We start from the raw sequence: 25,090 nt of genomic DNA, 5'->3' as shown, positions 1-25,090 counted from the left end.
GGGAGATTCCATGTCATACGACATCATGTTCAGCACTATAAAGCTGGGGGAAGAAGAAGGAAGGGGAGGATGTTTGGAGTGATGGCATTCATCTTCCCAAGTCCCCGTTACACGTGCTGGAGCCCTGCTTTCCTGGAGATGGCTGAACACCTGCCTGCCCATGGGAGGTGGTGAATGAACTCCTTGTTTTGCTTTGATTGTGTGTGTGGCTTTTGCTTTACCTATTAAACGGTCCTTATCTCAACCCACGAGTTTTCTCACTTTTATGCTTCCGATTCTCTCCCCCATCCCACTGGTGAGGGAGTGAGCGAGTGGCTGTGTGGTGCTTAGCTGCCGGCTGTGGTTAAACCATGGCAGCACTACAGGGACTGTATCTCCTCCCACAGTATCTAGAATTTATGTTTGGACAGGACCAGGATGGTTAGCAGATTCTCTACTGTTAACCAGCGAATTGGCTTTTGCTAAATTTTTATTCTAGTGTTTCCATGCCCCATTGCCTAATGCTTTCAACATAATCTTTAAGAGTCCATTATATCTTTATATCTCTTAGTTTTTCCAGAGGCTTATGCATGTTAGGGGATGTGATACACCTAGTCAATGTCATGTTTCTTGGCCCAGGATGTTAGTTTATTTTTGAAAAGATTCCCACTGTCTGACTCAATTCATTCTGGGGTACCATGTCACACAAATTTGCCTTTCAAGGCCTAAGATGGTGTTTTGGGCAGTGGCATGGTTTACAGGATACATTTCTAGCCACATGGTAGTTGCTTCCACCATGTTGAGTATGTAGTGCTTGCCTTGGTGTGTTTGTGACAGTGGTCAAATTTAGTAAATTTGCCAGGCCTCACCATATCAAAAACTCAGCCACCGTCCTCTGTTCCAGGGAGACTCTACTTGTGTGGCTTGCTTGATTGCAGCACATGTTTCACATTCATGGGTGACCTGTGTGATGGCCTCCATGGTCAGGTCCACTCCTTGATCATGAGCCCATTGGTATGTTGCATCTCTCCTTAGATGTCCCAATGTTTTGTGGGCCCCTCTAGCTACAAATAGCTCACTCTTTCACTCCCAGTCCAGGTCCACCAGAGCTACTTTAATTTTGACAGCCTTGTCTACTGTTCATTGTTTCGCTGTTCTTCAGTGGTGTGGGTTTTGGGCATGTGAGCATCTACACGACATACCTTCAGAGCTACATCATGATACATCATGGTACATAATGATAAACCAGTATTCTAATGAAGAGTTAGGTATACTGCTTATTTTCCTACCTCCTTACTTTTCTTGGTCTGTTTATTTGGCTTTTAAAATTACCATTTGGAGGCCAAACTGATCTTTCCCTCTTTATCATGCTTGTGCTTCACGACTGCTTTGTAGATGGCTTGCAGGCAAGAACCATTTACAATAAAGGAATTAAATGACAGTTTTCATGCTTCAGCAGTTCCTATTCCACATTCTGCAGCAAACTATGTCAAGATGAAACTCAACCTTTAGCAGGACATAGCCTTAGGTTCTGAGATTAGGGCTTGAACTATGCCATGACATTGTGAGGGCTGTCTATAGGGAAGTGGGCCTCACCTTTCTTTTGGTGTTTGGTTTGTTTTTTTTTTTCCCTGAATCCTGGGGCATAGGATGATTTTCCAAAAATATCATTACATCCAGCATTCTTCTGCTTTTATGAGATAATCACCCATACTGTTACATCTTTGCTAAAGACTTATTGTCATAATTTAATTAGTCTTTATCATCATTAGTTTATGCTTTATTCTGGAATCTTTGGTGACTTATTTGTGACTGGAATAAAGGGGACCAGCTCCCTTTTCAGCACTCAGTTCACTCACCAGTGAATTTTATTGCTCAAAATTTTTGGCCAACACTACGTAACATAAGCATCTAGTTTTGCTATTCTTTTGTGCAATTCATAGTGTTGGATGAAGGTACATATTTTTACTTCTATATTTATTGTCATATTTTTAAAACTTATGATTTAAACAAAAATAATGTCTATTTTCTCTTCTTTTCCCCATTCATTATATTATTCCATTTCTGTAGTTCTATCATGGTACAATGTTAGAGATAATCCATATAATTAAATTGACTTGAACAAAGGCTTTTGTTCTAATAGCCTCTTACCTTTTTTCATTTATATCAGTTTTTGTCATTCATATAATCTAATACCTCTTCCTGCAAGCTTTTCTTTCTTAAACACCGTGGCTACAAATAAATTTTTCAGCATCTGTTTTGGTTTACCTTTTCTGATAGGTATGATATTTGGGGTGTGGGGGTGGGGTCGGTAAGGACCTTTTTAATTTGAAATCTTTCATGCTTGTTCATTGGAGATAACTAGTCTTCTTTCTTTTTAGGGTTTTGTCTGTATATTGCATATAGCAACTGAGGGAGGAGCTACACTCTCCACAATTCTTTCAGCTTTCCCTTGTCACTCAAAATTCTATAGTTTCTCCACTTCTGTGAGTCAATCTAAAGTCAGTCTCAATGGCAAGAGCAGCACTTAATATTACTGCTTGTCTTCTATTGCTATTTTAAGCCACTGTACAATTTCTTTGGCAAACTTTTGCAGACCATTCATGGAATAACAAATACAACATGAGCATTCTACTGCCTTTTATATTACTAAAAAATTCTGTACTTTCTTCTGTAGTAGGCCATTATAGTCATAGAATCATAGAATGGTTTGGGTTGGAAGGCACCTCAAAGATCATCTAGTTCCTACTCCCCTGCCATGGTCAGGGACACCTTCCACTAGACCAAGTTGCTCAAAGCCCCATCCAACCTGGCCTTGAACACTGCCAGGGAGGAGGCCTCCGCAGGCTCTCTGGGCAACCTGTTCCAGTTCCTCACCACCCTCATAGTAAACAATTTCTTACTTATATCTAATCTAAATCTACCCTCTCTCAGTTTAAAGCCACTACCTCTTGTCCAATCACTAAACGCCCTTGTAAAAAGTCCCTCTCTGGCTTTCTTGTTGGCCCCCTTTAAGTACTGGAAGGCTGCAATAAGGTCTTCCCAGAGCCTTCTGTTCTCCAGGCTGAACAACCCCAACTTTCTCAGCCTGTCCTCACAGAGGAGGTTCTCCAGCCCTCTGATCATCTTCGTGGCCCTCCTCTGGACTCACTCTAGCAGGTCCAAGTCCTTGTGTTGGAGGCCCCAGATCTTTCGCATCCTTCTTCCATAAAGTGCTCTGGTGAAGAGCATCAAAGCATCAAAATAAGTACAGTTAATGATGATTAGCAATTTATTCCTAAGCTTTCTATAGGATTTGTAAATACATGATCTTCCTCCTCTGAAACATCATACTTTCAATTTTTGTTTCTTGTCTTTGGTTTCTTTCACTGTAGACAATAATCTGGCTAAGAATTCTTTGGTAATGTCAATAAAGCTGTGCTGTGACAGTAATTGCAGTTTGACAAGTATTTTTTCTTCAGCAGTTAGACAATTAAAACCACTATCGTTCCTACTTTCTCTTCTTTTCAAGCATTGTTTCAGAAATGGTGTAGACAGTCATATATTGGTCACCTTTAGAAGTTTGTTACACTTTATTAATAGCAGGTTAATTCAGCTTCTTAGTAGCATTTGCAGTATTATTTGTAGTGCATAATTCTCTGCAGATAAACAGATTTGGGGAGCAATGCAGTATCTATCAAGGTAATCCTGATTAGTTCAGAATTTCTTGAAAAAATACACATTTTATGCATTAATCATCACTGTAAGCATATTCTATTCCTTTTGATGGTAATGATCATTTGCTTTGGCATCTATGAAGGTTTTGATGTTTCTGTTACTTTAATATTAATTTTTTAGGCTCCATCTTCTGATTCATTAATATGATGACTCCATTTCCCCTCAGTATTATGTCTGTGTTTTCTATACTGAGCTTGAGAGATTCCATTTAGTCTCCTTCATTACTTTTCACATGCCTGAAGTATGTTTTCCAGAAACCTTATATTTTGACAGTGTTTGAACTTTTTCCCTCTGTTTAATATTTGTCTAATGAATTGATAAGCTTCAATTTCTTCTTTTTGTGACAAAATCATATTATGATTTTCTCTCCTGGAGCATATGATCTAATTATGATATCTGCTATCAGAAATGGCCACTGTATGTCACTCACTTCACGTAATTGTACATCCTTTGATTGTCACATCCATCTTCTCCAGTCTCAGTAGGCTCATTCTTCTTTACTGCCTTTCCCTCGGACTGCCTCTTTTACACCTTTATGAGCACTTCTGTGAGAGCCTTCAGTTCCTACAAGAATGGTTACCCTATTTTTATGGTATAAATAGGCATTTTAGAAAACCTTCAATGTGGAGAGGAGTTAATTATTGCATTTTATGGGATCTACTTATTATTCAAAGCTTATTCATATGCATTATGTTTGTAAGAAATAAAATATGGTGCCTAAGCCATTTCTCTGGTACATTATAACAAACAAGATGTATAAAATGTTTTTTACAAGCAGAAGTCTATTTCAACTCACTATCTGGAAGTTGGCTTTTTTTTTTAACACTTAGATGTAAAATTTGAAGCTACTCATTGCTTTGTTCCAAGTTTTCCACATTATGATAATAGGGCAATATTTGTGTAATAAGAGCTCACACAGTTCATACAGAAAACACAAAACATTTCATTAACATAGAATATCAGAAGGTAAACCAGCTGTTAAGCAATGGCCCTGGAGCTGACCCCAAAAAGCAGAAGACTGAAAAAGATCAAGGCAATTATGAAACTATATGTGGTTCACTAGTCAAGACATTGCACCAACAGCTTCTAAGCCTAATAAAATGCTTATGCAGTTACGTGGTCATGTGTACATTTATCACAGCTTACCTGACATATGTGGCTTTTCTGAGCCACTCTGTGGAGCCAAAATATTCAAACCCTGCCTATATATAAGCACCTACATCACAGTAGATGCTTATCATCAGATCAAAATTATTTTAGCATGTTGCTATTCTGAGATTATAACTGTTTGGAAAAGAAGCAAAAATTTAAGTTTCTGTCTAAGGTTTACATATTTATTCTGATTCCATTACCATAATACTCCAAATACCTCATTGGTGCATGAAACATCCAATTTTTCTGATGAATATATGTCTTACTATCTTAAATAGCTTATTGAAGGTTGTGCCCCAGATTGAAACCATTATACTTTTCCCAAGTCCTTATACTGTGATTAGATGCCTATCTGAGGTATAACATTCAGGAAATGTGTTACTGGTGTCATAAGAAATACAAAGGCATTTTCAGTCTGTGCTCCTTTCAACAATAAACACTGACTGAAGAACAGGACAGTTTCAAAGGAGCTTTATGGAGCTTACTCTGAAGGGCAAAATGTGGCATGTAAGAGGATTGACCATTGCCTCTATGGTGGACCAATTTTCTCCAGGAACAATTAGTCATTTTTTTCCTGACATTTATGTCTTTCTTCAAACACACCTCTTCCATATGTATTTATATGCAAGTGTAAAAATAAAGACTAGCATAAGACAGACTAAAGTGACAGCATGTGACTAACATGTGACACCCAAATCATGAAGCTTGTAAAGAAATCATATGTATTTCTTTCTGTTTAATAATCCAGTGTATTGAAGTAAATTTGTCAAAAGACTAAATGGGTATCTGCATAAAAGTCTCAAAAATAACTGGAGCTCAATTCAGTTGCAGGGATTCTTGCAAAGATTAGACAGTGAGGCTTAAAACCTTCATCTACAAAAGCAGAAATATGCATCTTTCAACCAGGGCTTCAGAAGTATAGTTGAGTTGGAATTTTGGGGGAAAAAAAAAGTTGCTTTATTCGAAATGCTCATGTTTGCCCATACGTCAAACATGCAGAATTGTTCAAAAGTAAAGACCTTAAAATACCCACTGGAAATTAGTTGTGATGAAATTTCCAAGATGCTTTAAAAGGGGCATACTGATTTCAAACTTCTCTAATCAGATCCAGATACTTTTAAAGATCTATGACAGCTGTCTTGGTTTTTAAAGGATCTTCTGTAATATATGCTTTACACCAATGACCAGGTTTTAGTATGAGACAATCAGTGGGATTTTCAGAAGCAGGTAAGTAATATAACTTTGAAAGGCCCTGTAGAAAAGGGGGATTTTAACTTACTATTTGCCTTTCTCGTTTCTGCTACAAGACACATTGAAGAAACAAATGGTTGAAATAAATAAATAAACAAGCAATCCCCATAAAAAACTAAGACTGTTAAAATTTAATACTTACATACAGTACAATATGCAACAGGTAAAGATACAAATAGACATAAGAATTTCCACTAAGAACCACACAACTTTTAAGGTTTGCATGTGTTTGTCCCTAGATTTAGCAAAGCATTTAGGTGTATGTGAAATTTTAAGCATTAGCTTAAGTTTCACTGGAAATTAAGGATATGTGACTAAGGCTAAACATGTCCTGAAGTACATTACTTTCTGAGCTAGACTGTCAAATCTGTCTTTACATCTCTGATGTTTTAATTTTCTTATTGAAGAGTAAAAAGGGAAATAGTTGAAAAAGATAAAAGACAACATTTTGCTGGAGCAACACTATAGATTTTCCATCTATAACTTTAATCTTGCTTTTTTTCAAAATTATTAGGGTTATATTTTATATGATGCAAAGTATTTCCAAGGACATTATTATAGCACTAAATTTAGAATTTTCCTTAGATTTTCTAAATGTAGTTCAAAGGGTATCAAGTGAAAAAATCAAGAGATATATCTAATAAGTGTCTCTAATTGGTCATATCTTAATTTCGCCCTTCCTCCCAATCAATCTTTTGCTCATTAAAGGAAAATTAATTTGTGAGTACAAAAAAGTATCAAAGTGGGAGAAGGAATTTGTGAAATGTTGCATCTTTTTTACTCTGCTGGGGGCTATGTGTACTGCCCAGTGCATGTACCAGATCAAATATCTGAGTTACCCCAAGGAGATTTGAGATCTGTTTAACAATATTTAAGCTGTAATCATGCCTTTTAGAATAAAAAAACAATGATTAATCAATGATAAAGAACCTGTTGGTGGCATGAACACTATTGGACATAGTTACCTAATTCTTAGTAGAAAGACCACATTACTGAAAGCTAAATTCATGTTGCCAGAAGATTCAAACTGGCAAAAAAAAGGACAAAAAAGTATTGACCAGGTGATGCAACATTTTATGGGAAATGATTTACACATAGACAATTTCATATTGGTGCCTCTTACGCTTGTAGTCATTTGTCTCAATTTTTATTGCATGTCATTAAACAAGCTATGGAGAAATGTTGCAGTTATTCTGACTAAACACTTACTTTATTTGATTGTGTAAAAAAACTTGCATGAGAATTCATAAAATCCTGTCAGACTTCCTATCAACATTAGGCATTATTTTTCATTCTTTACTGCTAATTTTAAGAAGGAACAGCATGCATATATTTAAAATTGTTGAGACAAAACATTATATGCCTATAATAGCAAGTACCTACATTTCACTGCTACTGCCTAAATATTAAAATTTCACAACAATAATATTCATAAAATGATTCCTTCACGATTGAAAACAGTTGTAGATTCAGTGAACAAAATGTGTTGCCAAAACAAGTTAACATTATTAAAACAGTTTCTGACTTGTGGTAGTTCTGTTTCCAAATGTGTTGTGTAGCCAGAATAACTGGGTCTTACTTAGTAAGCACAGATCATCGTACAGTATTTTCCTACTGTGGAATGTCTGAGATCGTTTGCCTTTTTCTAGAGAATCCTTTGCTGACTTGCTTTACATAGGGCTGGCATGCTTATTTCAACTAGTTACTGTCTCCTTGTCATGTATTTAATATAATATTAAGAAAAAATTGTGCTTGTAGCATGGCTTCATAAATTTGCAGGTTTCTCTCAAACAACTGGAAATATTGTCCTTTATACAAGGTGTTTTTCAAGGTATAACCAACTCTAAACTGTTGCAATATATATCTTTGGCAAGTCTCCTTTTCATATTTTTTTTTGTTTTATTATGTCAGCAATTATTTATCTCAATATTTTCTGTATATTTCTGTGTTCTTATACCTGACTGATAGGGAATTCCACAAGTAGCTAGCTAGCTAGCTCCAAATAAACAGATACAAATAAATCAAAGTAATTATGAATTCTCGTTACTTCACAATTCTTGAAGTCAAACAGAAATATGCTAATAATGTTTGTTAGTATTACAATTTCACAATGTCATGTTTTAACCCCAGTCCATAACATGTAACTCAAACCATGGGTTAAAACAATTCAAAGGTATTTCCATTACAATCTCCACCCCTGGTCCCTTCGGACCAGACCATCACGTTTAACATTGAAGTGAACTCCTCCCCTTGCCCCTGCTCCGGCTTGCACTTACCCACAGACTGCAGTCCCTTAGGGTTGTACCCGCTCCAAGTGGAGCCTTCTCGATGGCCACAGTGTCTCCAGGGGTGTACCTGCTGCGGCATAGACTTACCCACAGCCACAGCCGCTTGGAGGTGCACCCGCTCCAGTGTGGCCTTCTCCATGGACCACAATGTCTTCAGAGATACACCTGCTCCAGCGTGGCCGTACCCACAGCCACAGCCCCTTCAGAAGTAAACCTGCTCCAACACGCCCGTACCCACAGCTGCAGTCCCTCCAGGGGTGTACCTGCTCTGTCGGGGCCTTATCCATGGCCACACGCTTTGAGGTGCTCCAGCATGACCTCATGCCCAGCCACAGACGCTTCAAGGTGTCCCTGCTGCAGCATGGGCTTAGCCACGGCCACAGGCGCTTCAAGGTGTCCCTGCTGCAGCATGGGCTTAGCCATGGCCACAGACACTTGGGGTTGTCCTGCTCCTGCGTGGACTCATCCATAGGTCACAGTCCCTTTGACTGTGTTCACACTGGAGTTCCAGCCTGTCCAGCACAGCAGCACAGAAACAGCAGCGATGCCCTGGCCGTCTGCCAGCCCAGGCACATCACCACTGCTGTTATCAAGATGTTCCCAGGCACAGCACAGTAGGAGGATAAGCGGTACAGCGGTACAGCCAGCAGCAAAAGCAGAAAGCAGCCACTAACAAGCCCTAGACTCAAAGATACAGTAAGGCAAGCAAGACCATGGCAAGCACAGGAGCCTGGCAATTAATAGCTAAACAGCAATAACAGCTATAAATTTGATCTAGCACATTCCGATCAAACCTGTCATTATCTTGAACCCTTCAAGACCCACATTGGGCACCAAAAAGGACTGTTGTGGTTTAACTCCAGCCGGCAGCTAAGCACCACACAGCCACTCGCTCACTCCCTCACCAGTGGGATGGGGGAGAGAATCGGAAGCATAAAAGTGAGAAAACTCGTGGGTTGAGATAAGGACCGTTTAATAGGTAAAGCAAAAGCCACACACACAATCAAAGCAAAACAAGGAGTTCATTCACCACCTCCCATGGGCAGGCAGGTGTTCAGCCATCTCCAGGAAAGCAGGGCTCCAGCACGTGTAACGGGGACTTGGGAAGATGAATGCCATCACTCCAAACATCCTCCCCTTCCTTCTTCTTCCCCCAGCTTTATAGTGCTGAACATGATGTCGTATGACATGGAATCTCCCTTTGGTCAGTCGGGGTCAGCTGTCCTGGCTGTGTCCCCTCCCAACTGCTTGTGCACCCCCAGCCTACTCGCCGGTGGGACGGGGGGTAGTCTGAGGAGCAGAAAATACCTTGATGCAGTGTGAGCACTGCTCAGCAATAACCAAAACATCCCTGCATTATCAACACTGTTTTCAGCACAAATCTGAAACATAGCCCCATACTAGCTACTGTGAAGAAAATTAACTCTATCCCAGCCAAAACCAGCACAAGTGCATGCGCATAGGGAAGTGGCTGGGGAAGGTGGTGTGGGTTGCTCCTCCCTTGAGAAAAGTCAAATCCATTCGTGGGATGGTCTTTGCTCAAGGACCCGAGTGTACTTGGTGGCGAATGCAGAAGGATGGGGAGATCCAGCGTGTGCCTCAAGGAGATTTAACCTTGGGGGAGAAACAACCTGTGACGTGAGGGGTATGTTGTAAGAAGTAACGTAGGAGGAGCGACCTGAACCCATGCAGAGTGAGCTTCACAAAGAACCGGGCAACTGGACCCAAAGGAAGCTGGTCTTGGCACCCACCACTTGAACAAGCTGCTTCTCCTGTGCTGAGCACCCATCTTGCCAGGTGTGGCCTAAGTCACAGCCTGGTCTTATAAAGATTTGTGGGAGTGGTGGAAGCCCATGGAATGGGAGAATACTATCTCTCTGTTAAGGGGCAGTGGTTAGTGAGAATATATAAATCTGTATGTTGGGTATAAATATGGCTTGAGTCATAAATTTTGGTAAGGAGGGACTGCCGTTATGAGAAACAGATGCGAGGGAAGGGAAGGGGATGCATCCCACTTCCCATTGCCTGTTGCTCATGGCCCACACACTGGGCTCCGACAAAGGACCGTTTCCCTGACCGGGAATCGAACCCGGGCCGCGGCGGTGAGAGCGCCGAATCCTAACCACTAGACCACCAGGGAACACGAGGAGTTGGTTAAAATAGATGAAATTAGACGGGATTGGATGGGGTCGGGTCAGATCAGCATACTGGTTTATCAGTCGCTCAGGGAGAGATTGATCTCCCCTAAACTTGGCTATCTAAGATTTGTCTCATTGAGGCGTTGGAGTTCCCTCGGTGGTCCCTGGGGAGAGAAAGGGAATTCTTCCCACCCTTCCAAAGTACATACGTTCAGACGGTACGAGTCTCCCGTGCAAGTTCCCTGTTTCTCTACCAACTACTGCCTATGTGACCAGATTAGACTGGCTACCTAGTCTAGTTTAAATGCCCAGAAGTACATTAAATTAATCTTACCCTTGGGGTTGATTCAATTTGTGTAAAATAGGCACCTAATGCTATGTGCGTCACTTCTGTCAGGCTAGGAGGGGCTTGGAGGGGCCTGGGAAAATCCTTTCAGGACTCTAGGCAGTTAAATTGTACTGAATGCCTATGTTCAGGCAACTGAATACCATGATGACGGTAGAGCACTCGTGATGCAAAATGGGTCTTAGCTTGCACAGCTGGAGTGTTGTGATGGATGGCTATAAACTCTTCAGAAGGGATAGGCAAGGAAGCAGAGGCGGTGGGGTCGCCCTGTATGTTAGGGAGTGTTTTGATTGTCTGGAGCTTAATGATGGTGATGATAGGGTTGAGTGTTTATGGGTAAGAACCAGGGGAAGGCCAGCAAGGCAGATACCATGGTGGGAGTCTGTTACAGACCACCCACCCAGGACGAAGAGGCAGACAAAATAGTCTACAAGTGGCTGGAAGAAGTCTCACGATCGCTAGCCCTTGTTCTCGTGGGGGACTTCAACTTATGAGATGTCTGCTGGAAATACAATACAGCAGAGAAGAAACAGTCCAGGAGGTTCCTGGAGAGTGTGGAAGAGAACTTCCTGACACAGCTGGTGAGTGAGCCAGCTAGGGAAGGCGTCCCACTGGACCTGTTGTTTGTGAACAGAGAAGGACTTGTGGGTGATGTGATGGCTGAAGAGCGATCACAAAATGATAAAGTTTTTGATTCTTGGAGAAGTAAGGAGGGGGGTCAGCAGAACTGCTGCCTTGGACTTCCAGAGGGCAGACTTTGGCCTGTTTAGGACACTGGTTGACAGAGGCCCTTGGGAGGCAGTCCTGAAGGGCAGACGAGTCCAGGAAGGCTGGACATTCTTCAAAAAGGGAATCTCAAAGGCGCAGGAGCAGGCTGTCCCCATGTGCTGGAAGACAAGCTGGTGGGGAAGAAGACCGGCCTGGCCGAACAGAGAGCTTTGGCTGGAACTCAGGAAAAAAGGAGAGTTTATGGCCTTTGGAAGGAGGGCGGGATGACTCAGGAGGACTCCAAGGATGTCGTGAGGTTATGCGTGGAGAAAATTAGAAGGGTCAAAGCCCAGCTAGAACTTCATCTGGCCACTGCCATAAGAGACAATGAAAACCGTTTCTACAAATACCTTAGCAACAAAAGGAGGGCTAAGGAGAATCTCCATCCTTTACTGGATGCGGGGGGGAAAAACATGGTGACAAAGGATGAGGAAAAGGCTGAGGTACTTAATGCCAAAACCAGCACACACATCTATATTATTAACAAAAATTATTTTGATTAAAAAGATTTGTAGACTACAGGAGTAATAATATGCAATAAAATGTGATAAAGATAATGTTATTAATCTCATAATTGTAAATCTAAAGAAAACAAATAATTATTAATATATTTGTTGATAAAGAATTGTAAGACATATGCTGTAATAGCCTTATTTTACACAGTGATAGGGTATCTAATTCCAGCTTCCTCAGCTGGAATGCAGAAACCGATGCAGAAACACAATACTGCAAGATGACATTTTAAAAGATTTTATGTGTGCTGTACAGCTTAGACAAATAATTCTTCGGGCAAAGTAACATTTTTCCAAGATGCTATAAATTAAACAGTCAAACTAGAAAAAAAAATATAGGTAGTATATACATTTCAAAAGAAAAATAATTCTGTTACTTTATTCATGTTATTTATTGAATTTTCCTGTATGAAAAAAGTAGCTTTTTACTATCTTGAAACTTTAAATGAAACATTGATCTTACCTAAAATAGAAAATTTGTTTTCCTGGGAGATGTACAAAAAAGTCCTTATTAGAATTCTTTACAAGTAAAATAAACTCTCAATAAATCAAGAACATTTTTTTACTTGTAACATAAGTAGAGTTTAAGCTGCAAAATACATACTAGAATCCAAAACCAATGTTTTCTAATTTCTCTTTAAACAAAATTTGGTGTAAGAAAACCTATAATATTGAGCTAATTTTTATAGTTGTCTGCCATCATTTGAAAAATTATTTTATTGCATGCAGATATCTGAATTAAGGTTGATTTATTTAATAAAACAATAAAAATGGCTTTTAAGAAAAAGAAATCCTAATTATAGTGTTCAGTACATATTTCACCACATTCCATTTTTTAATGTCAGTATAAAAGATGACTGCCCTGTGGTGGTGCATTGATAATAAAATGAATTTACAAAGTGTGAGTTTTCTAACTCAGAGAAACTAATCTAAGATGAACTGACTAGTGTAATATCAATCAAAACTTAATAAGATTTAATCTCTTTTCAGATCTGACAAATGAGACATGGTTTAAATTTCTCCAGCTTTTCAGGCAGTTTGAGACATATGTTTGAACTCTTTCTCCCAGAGATGGGGAATCTAAATTTGGATTTAATTCCACACTCTCCTCAGGTAAAAATCCTATTGTTTGACGCATTGTTTGTATCAAGTGTTTAACATAAATTTACTGAGACTGATAGTTATCTCAAAGTTGATCAGCTTTAAGATCACTATGAGCCTCTATGGTACTTTGAAAGCTTTGCAGTTAGCAGACATTAATTTCCTAGTATGTATATGAAAGCTTTATCCAAAGCTTTATGAAAAGTAATGTAAAAGTTCACACTAACTTCAGTGAAAATTGAGGAACGCTCACAAAAAGTCCAGATGAGCAAGAGTACATTTAACATTAGATATGTGAATAGCGCCACTGAAGGCAGAGGAAATTATTCTCATTCTTAAAATGAGTATACGCTTGAAGAACCAGCCTTTACATTTCTTTAATCTTCTCTTGGACTTTAAACAGCAAATAAAATGAAGTATTCTGAAATAAGGAATGACCATGGAGAAACATGCAGATGTACATCAGACCTCTGTAAAGCGTATGTCATGCCTCACCAAATACATGGAGCAATTCACTGGAATGCAGGCTTCCTCCTGAAAGAGACGGAGAACAGTTTTTCAGAGGGGCTCCACAGCCAGTCAGTGGCATCAATCTTTATGTCAGACTTGTTCAGCCAAACTAATATAATGGCATACACAGCAGTAACTCCAGAAAACAAGCAGTAGTTCATTCATTCACAGTGTCTCCAGCCCTGACAGTTCATCGCTGTCTGCTGGAGTTGCACTTTTGTGCAACTATTCTTCTATTATTTCTCCATAACAAATGACAGGATGTACATGTACCACAAAAGATTTAGCATAACTGCTCCTGTTCCTTTGTGTTGAGATGCCTTTCTTGACAGCACATATTTGTGACAGATAGCACTCAGTGTCTTAGGATGTACTTATAGAGCAATATAAACTTTTTACTTCTTGAAACAAATGTGCTGTAAATAATATGCGCACATAGCAACATTACAAGCAATTTCCTGGCAAAAGGAGCTTTGCAACATCCTTTAATTAAAAAAAAATAAAAAATCTCTTCCAGTTGAGTTATTTTCACAATCTTTATTATTTGCCTGGAATATGAATAAACTTACATTACATGCTGTAGAGTGGGAGGAGAGAAAGAAGACAGCTATAACCAATTACTGGAGACTTCTTCAGATTGCTCCTTACATCTGTTTGTGTAATTCTGTATGTGCTCAGCCTTATTAGGTGAATATATGTTCTTACAGGTGTCACTACTGTGTATCTCTAATAACAAGGTACAGGCCCATGATGCCTTGAGTACTCAGATTTATGATCAACGAATCAAGAGGCTAAAGCAAACCAAGACTTTTCTTGTCAGTCAGCAAAAAAGCAAATGCAACTCCAGAGAGAACAGCAGCTCAATAATTGATGTCACTGAGGAGGCACCTGTATCTGCTAAGATCATTTACATCCTTCATAGCTGCGTGTGACTGAATGGGAACAGAAAAGAGAGCTGGCAAAATCCCAAGGACATTTGACAACATTGAATTTGCCTTTTATGAAGAGCATGAACATGGGCAATTAGCAGGACTGACCCAAATCTCAAAAATTAAGAAGAGATCGTGACAGTGACCTAAGTAGCAGCATTTATTCATGAAATAATAGATGCTTGTACTCTTGGAAAACAACAGCATCTACTTAAACCAGGCTGTTTTCCAATAAAATCTATAGCATTACAGTATTACTGACATCTCCCTGACTGACTGAAACAGAAAGGACCAAGATTTGAATCAGAACCAAAATGTTTTTTATGTTTTTAAAAAAATATATATAAAATTCATACACCATATAATGGTATGTACCCATGCACACATATAATATATATTTATTTCCTTGTATTTTTTCCTCCAATTTTTCCAGTTTCCCAGAATAGTCAGAAGTTCTCTCAGTACAGTAAAAGGCCTGTTTAATAGTTTAATTCTCCAGTAGAATACCAAAATAAGGTTATTTATCACTTGTAAATTTGCCAATTTCAACCAGAAACCACAAGAGAATAATAAATGTTTCATGTTTGTGAATTTGCCTTTTGCCACCTCTAGTCTAGCAAAGGGAGACAAGAAAAAAAATCAGAGATCAACAAGAAGCCTCACAATTATGATCTCTTTTCTATAGAGATAATTAGCTTAATACCCTCCCCGCTTCCAGCACACACTCATCATTAATATAACTACATTGTCTCTCTGGTACTACACAATTTCATAATCTTATTTGGATAAAGTAGAAACTCACACATCATCCTGATACAAGTAAAATGCAAATGAAGGCACGGTTAATCATCAGAGATCAGATGCAGAAGACCATACGCTTATACAAGCCTGCATAAAATCATGCTGGATAGAAAGAGCAGGATTGCCAAAGGGATATTAAGATAAATGTTACTTAGAAATCACAGGAGAACAAATGATCAGCTGAAATATACAATCATCTGAACCAGTCACAGGGGACTCTATTCCTGCCTCAAAATTATGGATTAGTTTGAGCTACTGAGATGCCAAGGTGTGATACAAAATGGCAAGTCCCCGAACATATGCTTGGGTGTGCAAGGAATGGTGATGGGATGTTTTCTCATCTTAACTCATGCTTCCAGTGCTAGTGCTTTTGTGCAGAAAGATTAGAGAAGCTGGCACAAGAACCCTGAAGCTGGAGGGGTGGTCACGGCTCCATCACTCTGCCCGTGAAGCTGAACTCTCTGACATCCAAGCCCAGCTTTGCTGTTACTCACCTGATGCTCACACTGCGGAAATGTGAGTCAGGATCAGTCTGAGGACTCCTACCTCCTGTACTCATCTTAATCATCCCTTTTTCCCTGAGCTGTATAGCTGCAATATGGGAGGTGAGTGTGTTTGTGTGTGGGGAGTGTTAAAGCCTTTACTTTTCTGGAGATACATAGTCGTATCTTTTTGTTTGTTGCTAAATAGTGTCACAGATTGGGTCTTCTGTCTCCTGATGTGATCAGAAGCAATCAGTACACTGTTACCCGCTACCCTAGAAAATACAGCATTGCTTCCTTTCCTGCCCTGCTAGTAGGAATATGCATCACGCTCAAATCTACCAAAGGTATAAGCAATTACATGGTCTTTGGAGACCTGCACTGAAAGCATTTTCAGAGGAATTTCTGGCCTCTGAAAGAAGAGTTGTCAGTATTGATTTTCCCCATAGCAAAAGGTGTGAATATACAACACACTTAATGCTGCATTTTTTCAGTACCTTTGGCAGTTTGCCGCAGTGCTAGCCAGAGTGATGTATAATGTTGCTAGAGGGAACCAAAGTTTCCACAGAAATGATGAATCTTTAGCACAGGAAGCTTAAGGTTTTGAAATGCAATTTAACATCAGCTACCAGTTTCTGCTGACCCCTTGTGCTCTCTTGGAAAAGAAATAAAGCTCATAGAAATGCTGCTTGTACTACAGGGAAAAGTAGTCCCCTGAAACAGGGAGCTAGCCTTGACTCTCTGTGCTCATATTTTTTTTTCTCTTTTAAGCCAATCACCAAAGAAATTATTCCCCTGTCACTTTCAGAGTCACGTATTTCACATTACTTGAAGTTTGCAGTCATAGGTGAAAAACATAGAAGAACAAACTATAAAAAGGAAGAGGGGAGAGAGCTCTGAAGCAATTTATTCTCTCAAACTAACAAGAAAGCACAGAATTTTTTAAAGGCAATTACAGAAGAGCATATTGGTTTGTAGTTCTATAAAAGAGGAATGAGTAAGGTCGCTGTTTCAATTTTCATGTATTTTAAGTCTCGATAGAAGGGTTTTACTTGTTTGGATCTTGAGGAATGGAATTGGTTTTCCTCTATTTGTCTCTGGCTGTTTCCCACTTTTCATCTCCCACCTTCCTTGGGCTAGCTTTTCACTGCGACCTAACACAAAGAATGTCAGCTGTGACAGAAAAAAATTGCTGGTACAGCCACATGAAAATTAGACAGTGACCAGATATCATCCCCACTGCTCAGTCTTTCCAGTTTGCTCTGGTAATGTCTTTTGGTCTGCTTTATTAAGGGAGATGAGGTTGTAAAAGCTTGTTATGGAAAGGGTAAATAACATATCTGACTTGAAATGGACAGTAGGAAAGGGCTCAAAACATCAGAAAGAGCTTCTATTTTCTTTTCTTCTGAAGAATCTGAGGAAGAAAAATGAAAATGTCAAAAATACCTATGTGGCAGATGTGTGTTTCTACAGACAACATTGTAGACAGGTATTTTTGAAAAGGACAACATACAGGGTTTTTAAATTATACATATTATATATAAATACACAAACATACATATAATTATATACAGTGCCAAAATAGATATTTTAAAATAAATTGCATTACCCTAGATGCCTTCACTGCTAATTGTCTAGATCAGATTACAAATAGGTGCCAGATGCTCCAAGTTCCAGTTGCGGTTGGGCAAATGATGGACTGCCATTATTTTTCTACAGATAAACAGAATTTTTCTTTTGAAGTTTTAATGTATACTTTCCAATTATGTTTAGATGTAAGCACTGTTTCATATCCTTCCTAAATAAGTATTTGTTTTTCCTGTCTTCATTAATGAAACAATTCTCGCATGAACAATGTGCCTACCAGGCAAATGGGATGAGGAGTGGAGATGGTGAAACACACAACATTCAAATTAGGTTAGCACTGTATGAAAGTAGATATATAATTCTTCAACTGATAAATAACTACCTAATTACTAGAGCTCAAAATATAATAGGAATGAAACTCTACATCCATTTTGTGTGCTTCCCAAAGGCAGTATAGGAATTAGTTGCTGGCCAAAGCCTCTTTTTACAAATTAATTGAAAGGGAGCATAGGACAATGCCCAATAAAGATAGGACAAAGCCTGTTGGGCCACCGAGTCATGATGTGAACAGCCACATAAAGACAGGCTTTATTACTTGTAAGCTAGTTGCAGTCAAATGCCTCAGAATATTTATATTAAAATAAAGGAGCAGGTTACAGAATGGCAGTGAAGATGGCATGGTAGATAATCGTTGAACTTCAGTGTGAAACAAAGGCCAAAGGTATAACAAGATAAACAGCTAGTTTTACATATGCTGGTAAATAAGGAGGTGTTATTTCAGGATTGCATCTACTACCAAAAGAGAAATCTAGTTCCTCCTTTGAAATGTTAATAACATCCTACTCCTCCACTGGTGTTAATGATGTAAGGAATCCTAGCCAGGCAGCATTGATATCATTCTATTTCAGCGTGCCAGGATCTGTGTTCATTGAAACAAGGCTAACTGTTAGTCATTGCTATGCCTGTGCTTCTGTACATTTTATAATTCATTGAAATGAAGTAGCATATGGTGGATAATATTTTCCAATTACTTTAGTTAAACAGTGTAAAACAAATGTAAGAGATGGTGCTTCCTGTTGCTGGGCAAAACACATCCCCATTTATGGACAGCCTGGGAAGAAACAAATCCTAGGACAGATGTGCTAATATAATTGATTTAAAAATTCTGTGGCTTAAGATAACCTGTTCTGCATCCTCTGATAACAGGCTATTATTTACCTCTGGTCCCAAGACTGCACCCTTATACAGAGACATTTTCATACCCTCTACTGGGTCAGGTTGTCTCCTGGCATTCTTCAGTTATTGCAGCATTGATTAGGAATGAATTCTTGTTCTGCATCACAAATATTCTCCAACTCCTAAGAACTAACTTGTATACCTGCATAATTATTTCAGAATCTTCAGTGCTTTAAACAGGATTTCTGCACTTACTGCCAGCTGGTGTCAGCAACAGACAGGCTCTTTGATCAGTTACAACTGTACCTGCAATATTTTTCCTCCTTCACTTTGCCACATTCATGTCTTTGCTTTTGATTTCCAAGCCATACAAGTAAGACAAGTAAAAGAAGGTTGTTCACATTTTACAAGCCATGCAAACAAATGTCATTTGTTTGCATTCACCTCCTAGCCTCTCTTTTTTTCCCAGCTGACAGCATCATCCTGAGGAACATTGTCAGGTGCAGTGAACCAGGTTTAAAAGGCCAGCAAGAATGTATGAAATAAAAGAAGGAAGAGAGACAGAGAAAACTGCTGAAGAGAAAAGTAAGGGTTGCCTCCTTCCTCCTCTTTTTCTCAAAATTCTGGACATCAAAGAAAGTAAGTGCCAGAAATTTAAGATTATTAATTGTATGTGAGCTTGATAGTTCCAAAGTACCATGGAACTGCATGCCACTATCAAAATTGCACTTCAATCCTTTTTTCAGAGACTGCTATAAATATGGTCTGAATTAGTTACTATTAGTATAATGCTACTGTTATGTATGTACCATGTTATTATGATGTGTTATTATCCTTGTGTGCAGGGTTTGATCAAGCTTTCCATCAGCAGAACTTTCTTGGATTGCAGCAGCAATTTTGCATGTTGAAAATTTCCAGTACAGAAAGAGAACTGTACAAGCTGGGGAGAAACTAGATACTTAGTAGATATAATAGAGGATACATAGATATAATACAGTCCCTTCAACCACCTGTACTAATTGATTGCCCCTAAATGGCTTGCAGTGTGGCATTATGCAGCTCCAACCTCCCTGTCTTAGGAAGTGCATTTGCAAATGAATATAAGAGAAGCTGTTTACTTTGAAGGGAGGGTAAGAGATCTCATCCCTTGTGAGAGATATTGAAAAATTAAAAGGCATTAAACTGTCTGATTATAGCCACCAATCAAATTTTAACTAATGAACAACTACAAGAACTAAATTACACTTTTAGAAGTTGTGCTTTAACTTGTGTATACATTTATGAAAGAAAAGGAAAGCTTTCCAAATTACTTACCTACTGCAATATATTTGCTAAAGTTTGATGGGTTTAGTCTGGCTCTTCTGTTTTAAATAATTTAAAGCTAGATGTCAATGGCATGAGGTTTATGAAGTACAGTTCCAGGTCTGTTTAGTGGACTTTTTTACTGAAAGTATCAATCTATTGTAGTTCATGATATTGAGGTGAGATTAAAAAAAAAAAGGAGAAGACAAAGGATAAAGGCATATACAATAAAACTTAAGTGAATGTTACATTTCTATGCCCAAAGTTGTATTCCATGAACATTTTTTATATGAATTCCTAAACTTGGATGTGTGTGAACTCTCAAAGCATCTAACTGTTAGCATTGAAAGCCCACTTTTCATACCTAGTTTTACATCTAGTCATGTTCAAAGTCACCCAGCTCTGTAGTAAGGCAGCAAACCAACTGACATTGAGAAATCAGGCACTGTGATGCCTTTTTCTGCTGAAGGGTCTGTACTGAGCAAGTACTAGCATTCACTGCAGCACAAACACTTCAGCATCAGCCACTTTTATCAGAAGAGTTTGTTCTATGAGAAGCAGACCTAGTGGTACATGATGGCCTATATACGCATGGCAACTGTGTTGTATGTACCCTATATTCCTCACTGTGCAACCTAAACTCCTCTGTAATTCTCATGACAAACTCCTTCCTACAATTTTTACTCCTAATATACCTGTCTCCCCCTTATCTGCTGCCTACCTTCTCTGGCTTGCTTCCTGCTGGTTTTTGCCATGTGCCATAGCTACTTCGAAATGACAAGGTCCTGACTGATGGGTCAGGTTCTGCCAACCTCAGTAGCAATTCTTTAAACAAAGACGTTAACAGAGCTGATTTCCATGCAACTTATAATTACTACCCTTTTGTCAACTGTACTGAAACCAGTTTCAAAAATTACTGTAAAAGTCTGATGGGTAGGCAGATAGATGAATGGCATAAGCAGATAATGACCCAAGTGGAAGGCCCCTTTTCACAGACAGTGAGTGTTCATCCAGAAGCAAATTTTTTTGAATGCTATCCAGGGACTAGAGGCTGGTCAACCTCAAATTGATTCCTGGGAAGGTGATGGAGCAGATATACAAGGGACTAGGAGGTGATTGGTAGTAGTCAGCATGGATATATGAAAGGGAAATCATGCTTAACCAAGCTGATAGCCCTCCATGATGAGATAGCTGGCCTGGTGGAGGAGGGGAGAGAAGTTTATGTTTTATCCGGACTGTATTAAGGCTTTTGACACTGTTTGCCGTAACGTCCTCACAGACAAACTGATGAAGAGCAGACTAGGTAAGCGGACAGTGAGGCAGACTGAACTGCTGGGCTCAAAGGGTTGTGATCAACAGCATAAAGTCAAGCTGAAGTCTAGTCACCAGTGGTGCACCTGAGGGGTCAGTACTGGAGCCAGTACTGTTTAACATCTTCATTAATGACTTGGAGTTTGGGACAGAATGTACCTCAGCAATTTTGCAAAGGATACAAAACTCAGCGGAGTTGTTGATACACCACAGGGTTTTGCCACCATTCAGAGGGACCTTGACAGGCTGGAGAATTAGACAAACTGGAATCTCCTGAAATAAAGGAAACTGCAAAGTCCTGCACCTAGGAAGGAATAACCCCAGGCACCGGGCCAGGCTGGGGGCCAACCAGTTGGAAAGTGGTTTTACAGAAAAGGACTTGGGGATTGTGATTGACAAGGTGGTGACCAAGAGCGAGCAGTGTGATCTCATGGCAAAGAAGGTCAACAGCAGCTTGGGCCGCATGAGGAAGACTGTCACAAGCAGGCCAACTGTCGTTGTGGTACTCAGCCTGGGGGGGTCATTTAAGTGCTTCTTTAGAACTGGCCTGTAGGCTGAGGCTACATCTATTCTAGTGAGCTAAGCAGTGCTGGGACCCATTCCCTGGGCCAGCTGGCATAGGTGGGCCACATCCATGCTACTAAATTCTTTCACCCTTCAAAACAAGATATGCTACGTGCAGAATTTCTATTAAGGATGGTTCCTGGCCCATCGTAGCCCAGAATCTTTCCAGAAACCATTTGGGAAAGTGTGATTTGCCCAGGGACGATGCTGTGCCAGGGACTGTTGTAATAATTAAACAGTCCAGATGGTTGGCACTATTTAGTTTATGGATACAGTAGTGGAACAGATGTAGTCTCAAATAAAAATTTATCTTATGCAATTTAAAGGCCAAAGCCTAAACTGAACACACAAGCCTCCCTTAACCTAAATAAGGCAGTGGTAGATTAATCTCATTTTAGGTGATATCCCATTCTCACCACTGACTATGGTGCAATTTAGGGTGATTACTTAAGATCAGAAAACTAGTTGTAGTCTGTTGATCAGGGAAGAGTTACATGTTTAGGGGCAGATTGTCAAAGAATATTCAGGTGTCAGAGATGTGATGGATGTTTTGTGATGGGTTTAAAAGCAGACAGATCCTTAAATTCTACCCAGTCTTCTACAACCATTGCTTAGTAACAGCTTCTAGTGAATTTTATCCTGGGCTGAACATGAATCAGAAGTAAAAAATATATCACAGATCACCACTAATCAGTCTTTCTTTGAGAAACTGCACAGCTAGAAAATAATGGCACTTCAATCAAATTCAGTTAATTGCAAGCCCAGAACCAAAGTTATGTGAATGAGTCTGTTAGTCTTGAATAAGCAGTGCCAGAAAAGGGTATTTATTACATTGGTCTGCCTCCCAGTGAAATTCCATCCATGAATAAGGATTGCCTGAATATGCAGGGGGATTTATGATTGGTGAGGGGTTATTTTCAGTTTTCTTGATGAAAAAAGAGCCAAACCCAATAACAAATTCATCTTTGCATGTCACATGTTCATTTTGTTAAGCAGAAAGGATGATCCCTCAAAATATGAGCATGTCCTATTTACAACTACCTGTAAAGGCAGCTTGTCCACAGGTGCAGAGAGCTGATACTATTTTGTTGAGAAATAATTTTAGAATGTTTCCAGGGACCTCATAGAAAGTAAATAAGTGTTAAAATATAGGTAGCTATATAAATACAAAAAATTCACTTTCTGTTTTAAATCACCAGGAAAAACATTGTGATTTCCAGGAGCAGATCCAGGTTCTCAGTTCAAGAATTATCTGAAAAATGACAGAATTGTTACTGATAGCTAAACTCACTCACAGATCTGAAAGATTTGCCATGTGCACATTCTTTCCTTTAAACTTTGGTTGCTATCTGGTGCTAGAATAATACCAATTCTCTTTTTCTGTCAGGATATCATGTTTGAAAAAAATTACTATTTAGTAAAGACTTTTGCACCTTCTCAGAAAGAGAATTTGGAATAAATTCTTGTCTAGAGCAATTAATTGAAATTGGGAGTGATACCATATGTAAATGTGATTTTCTCCCATTAATTAGAAGCTTTAATTACTTTGAGCAGAGACCTCATTATACCACTTTTGGGAAGCAATGGAGGTAGGAAAAAAAAAAAGATCTTGAAAAAGCCAGTTATTCTACTATCAAAAGCCCTTATTTTTTTCTTGGTGCTCCTTATGGCATTTCATAAAAGTTTTATTGAATTCAGATCTGAACTCCTGTGGAAGTTTATTTCCTGCCTGAACCTTTCTGAACCCAGAACAAATTTGTTCAATGTATATTAATGTTGCTTTGTTATTTCCCTTAGCAAGAGCAGCACATCAAAGCATCTTAGAACTTATGGGGACCGGCAGAGAGAATGGTCCTGCAGGGGAGCCGGGGTATCAGGGTTTCGTGATCTGTATTTAGATCCTGCCAGCCAAAGTTTTCCTGTGAAATTTTACATTAGCTACTTAATATTTCTGTGTTTCAATTTGCCTCCTGTGCAGAAGGATAACAACAGCTTTCTCTCATCTGTTCACCCAACTTGTCAAGTGAGAATAAAGTGACAAGCGCAGCACGCTTGCACAGAAATTCGTACAGCAGGTCACAGCAGTCTTGTCTGGAGAAAAGAGGCAGGGCAGAGGGCTCTCTGTACAACATTGCACACAAATGGCCAACAGGGAGAGAAGCTAAACAGACAACTATTTTATTAACTGTGTTAATTATATATTAGTGAAGACTTAGATTGCCTTAATTTTTATATGTACGGTTGTGCATCCCATGTAAAATCCTAGCATAGGTTAGCTATATGTGCATACAAGATAGCAGCCTTCCTAAAGCTGTAATTACCTAAATCCATCTTTAGATGCATCTATGTGGTGAAAATTCTTCATTAGGATAGGAGGAAGAAAGATATCTGTGTTCTGTTTAAAAAAAAATAAATAAAAGAATTTCTGCTTTTTTGTATAGTCCTTCACAATACTGAAAGCAGTAGCATATTCTTATTTCAAATGAGTTCTTGTTCTCTTCAGCTGCTACTATAATACTTGTGCTACTCATGTCCTTGATCACTTTTTTTTTTTTTTTTTAAATCTGTGCCTCCCCTTTATCCATCTTGCAAAGGTCTGTATTCCTGGTCTGCATTTTAATGAGGTGATCTACAGACACGTGAAAGTTTGCTGAATGCAGTCAGCAGTAAAGAAAAGGCTTTAATAGTACCCTACAGCAGCACAGGTGTTTAAACTTTATGGAATTTAATATTTCCTGGTACTATGACATTAGACCAGACTTCAACCTGTTGTTTTTCTATTGTGATCACAGCAGTCAAGTTTCTATTTCCTGTTATTCTGAGACAGCCCAGAGGCTCACATACCTTTGCTAAAGCATATAAATAAGATATTTTTCTTAATTTGCCTGCCAAGTGGCAAATGTATGGTCATGCTGTGAAAGAGAATAGGTAAAGACTCTGCATTTTATTTTTGAGTGAATTTGTATAGCAGGTTTAAAAACTAATGCCTGGTATACCAAATATCAGTAAAATGTCTTAAAGATGTAAAGTTTAGGGTTTTTTTACCTCTGCATGCAGTATGTTATATTATACATGATCAGACAGAACAAAACAACTGTCACTGCCAAACACCAGCTGTGTACCATTATCTTGAATTTCATCAAACTTCCTGCAGTCATTAATTCTGTAATGTTCTG

General features: G+C 39.1%; 1 non-coding gene across 1 annotated transcript; it reads right to left on the bottom strand.

Annotated features, from left to right (window-relative positions):
* Positions 1 to 10,455: 10,455 nt before the first annotated feature.
* Positions 10,456 to 10,527, bottom strand: TRNAE-CUC (transfer RNA glutamic acid (anticodon CUC)). The gene has a single exon. It is a non-coding gene; the product is annotated as a tRNA-Glu (tRNA).
* Between the last annotated feature and the right edge of the window lie 14,563 nt (positions 10,528 to 25,090).

Source organism: Buteo buteo, chromosome 17 (genome assembly GCF_964188355.1).
Source record: "Buteo buteo chromosome 17, bButBut1.hap1.1, whole genome shotgun sequence".
Classification (NCBI taxonomy): domain Eukaryota; kingdom Metazoa; phylum Chordata; class Aves; order Accipitriformes; family Accipitridae; genus Buteo; species Buteo buteo.
The sequence above is the reverse complement of the archived record's forward strand: the minus strand, read 5'-3'. Positions and strand labels throughout refer to the sequence as shown.